This window comes from Gigantopelta aegis, chromosome 10 (genome assembly GCF_016097555.1).
Source record: "Gigantopelta aegis isolate Gae_Host chromosome 10, Gae_host_genome, whole genome shotgun sequence".
NCBI classification, from domain to species: domain Eukaryota; kingdom Metazoa; phylum Mollusca; class Gastropoda; order Neomphalida; family Peltospiridae; genus Gigantopelta; species Gigantopelta aegis.
Window position 1 is genome coordinate 19,996,603 of NC_054708.1, and position 2,857 is coordinate 19,999,459.

At 40.0% G+C, this 2,857-nt stretch overlaps 1 protein-coding gene across 1 annotated transcript in view; it reads left to right on the plus strand.

Annotated features, from left to right (window-relative positions):
* Nucleotides 1-449: 449 nt before the first annotated feature.
* The window catches only part of LOC121383128 (galactoside alpha-(1,2)-fucosyltransferase 2-like), a 58,123-nt gene continuing 55,715 nt past the window's right edge, over nt 450-2,857 (plus strand). Inside the window, exon 1 of the mRNA XM_041512932.1 lies at nt 450-534. The gene's annotated coding sequence lies outside the window, so the exon portion shown is untranslated. The remainder of the gene's footprint in view (nt 535-2,857) is intronic.

The window sequence follows — 2,857 nt, forward strand, 5'->3', positions numbered from 1 at the left end:
CCCTCCCCCCCCCCCACACACACACACACGGGCAACGCAGCGAAAATCGCGGCGATGAAACGCTCGCGACAATATTTATATCCTAACCAGACACGACCGTAAGGACAGTCTCCTTTTTAAAATTGTTATCAACAGTTGAAACCGCCAAGTCAAATTTCGTTGATCAGTTAAGATATATATGTTTGTCGCTCGCGCTTGACTACATCAATCTGTTTCGCCGTACACGTGCTGTTAGGATGCAGTAATTAAAATCAATGGTTTCCAACAAGGATACAGCTTGATTCGCCTATTATGAACGGCTGTCACAACCTTATCGTCGTAGTGTACTATTGTATGCATATGTGATGAAACAAGTCTGATCAATATGCAAATATATCAGGGTGAATATTATATTGCTGGCCAATCAGCGACTTTCAGTGGATATTCACGCGTAAATCACCAAAGGTTATCGCGGTTAGGCAAATCACGCTGTTGTCTTTATGTTCAATAGTGCATAAACCGGTGACTGGTTTGACTGTTAAAGCGACAAAGAAGGTGAGCACATTCATTGTTTTTATATAGGAGTGTTTCATAACACACATTCAGAAACTTAATAAATGTTTAACCATTATTTGGGGGGGGGGGGGGGGGGGGGGGGGGGGGGGGGGGGGGGGGGGGGGGGGGGGTTTGAACGTTGGGGGAGGGGGGAGGGTAAGGGTGTCGAATTTGTTTCTCATTTTTCGGGTAAACATGACCTGTCCCCACTAAAAACTTCGCGTAGCCAAATGATAAAGCGTTCGCTTGATGCGCGGTTGGTCTACGATCGATCCCCGTCGATGGACCCATTGGGCTGTTTCTCGTTCCAGCCAGTGCCCCACAACTGGTATATCAAAGGCTGTGTTATGCACTGTCCTGTCTGTGGGATGATGCATATAAAATATCCCTTGCTGCTAATCGGAAAAAAGTGGCCGATGAACTGGGTTTCCTCTCTCAATATAGATCTGCGTGGTCCTTAACCAAATGTCCGACGACATATATCCGTAATTAAATGTGTTGAGTGCGTCGTTAAATAAAACATTTCCTTCCTTCCTGCTTGTATAGGTTTACCCCACTTAGGTAGCGGGGAGGTATGGGGTCATCCCACCCCCTCCAAGGGGGCGAGACGTAACCCAGTGGTACAGCGCTCGCTCGATGCGCGGTCGGTGTGGGATCGATCCCTGTCGGTGGGCCCATTGGGCTATTTCTCGTTCCAGCCAGTGCACCACGACTGGTATATCAAAGGCCGTGGTATGTACTACCCTGTCTGTGGGATGGTGCATATAAAAGATCCCCAGCTGCTAATCGAAAAGAGTAGCCCATGAAGTGGCGACAGAGGGTTTCCTCTCTCAATATCTGTGGTCCTTAACCATATGTCTGACGCCATATAACCGTAAATACAATGTGTTGAGTGCGTCGTTAAATAAAACATCTCTTTCTTTCCCTACACCCACTAACCCCCCCACCCCAATCACATGTCTTTTAAAAAAAAAAAACCAAGCCGATTTCTTTACAGCCGATGTAATAGTTATGTTTGTCATGTCACAATCGGCTGTTCTCGAACGACAGTCCTGGACACATAACACTAGATACTGTTCAGTGTGCTTGAACCTTAATTGGATATAGACACGAACATGAAATAAAACCATTGCAAACAAACATTGTGATACACTGTTGCTGGCAAATACGGATCTGATGGGTCTTTAGGTGGTATATTAAGCTACTAGTAATTGAATGGAATGACGATATTACAGTGTAAAACTCCAAAGAACTATTTTCAAATATAATATGTACTGCTGAACTGGATATAGTTGATTTTATCCTGCAATCATTATATATAGTGGCAAGATATGATGACTAGATAAGTTCTTTATTACACACCAGTGTAAGATATTACTCATGTCATAACTATCACTCAAGTCTCAAAGGCATACTCTCGCGGATTTAAGGACCTTATTTCCCTAAAACTTTATAATAAATGAAAATTGCATTAATGTTTGAAAATCAAATCTAGCTATCGTATCACCTTAACTGAACCATGACGGATGTCAATACTCTTGGCAATATTAGTTTTGAATGGACCATTGCCATAATTCAATTATTTTTACAAAATGTCATTAATAAGTGGAGTATGGTGGTTACATAGATGGTTGAATAAAGTACTTTTAGGGACAAATCAAATATATATTGTTTTAGGTAATACTTTGTTAGCCCATTTAATAGATCAGTGGTCTGTGACAATATGCCTTCAATATCTAACTAGTATAATATTGGTTGACGTGAGCGTGACGTATTTAGATCGCTTACTGACCCAATTCGTAGAAAAATAACGTGTAGTAGAATTCGACATCTGCTTGCTTTCTGCGTTGCGGTTTGTTTGTAGTTGGTTTGTAATAAATAAAATACTAAACTAGCTTGCCTGTCATACCATTTTCATGAAACTCGGTAACAGTGTTGGTATCTGACTCACTTTCGCTCGTCAGATACCAAACCTGTTCACTCATTTCATAAAAATGGTATGACAGGCAAGCTCGTTCAGTATTCTATATATATTTTCAGTCACTGACAAAAAATATAGCATTTTCGGACAGAACTACTTTTACACTAAAAGCAAAGCAAAGGAAAGGTGTATTGTTAAATTTACTTGTTATTATATTTCCAGTTGATGGTTTTGATTAAATATTTAAAAAAAAAAAAAAAAAAAAAAAAAAAAAGTTTCGAAAACAATGTTTGTTTTTAAAAATAAGAAATATATTATTGTTATTTTAAAAACCCATTATTTTATTTCGATGCGTAGATATTATAGGCAATAATAATAGCAACACAACCAAATGATGGACCG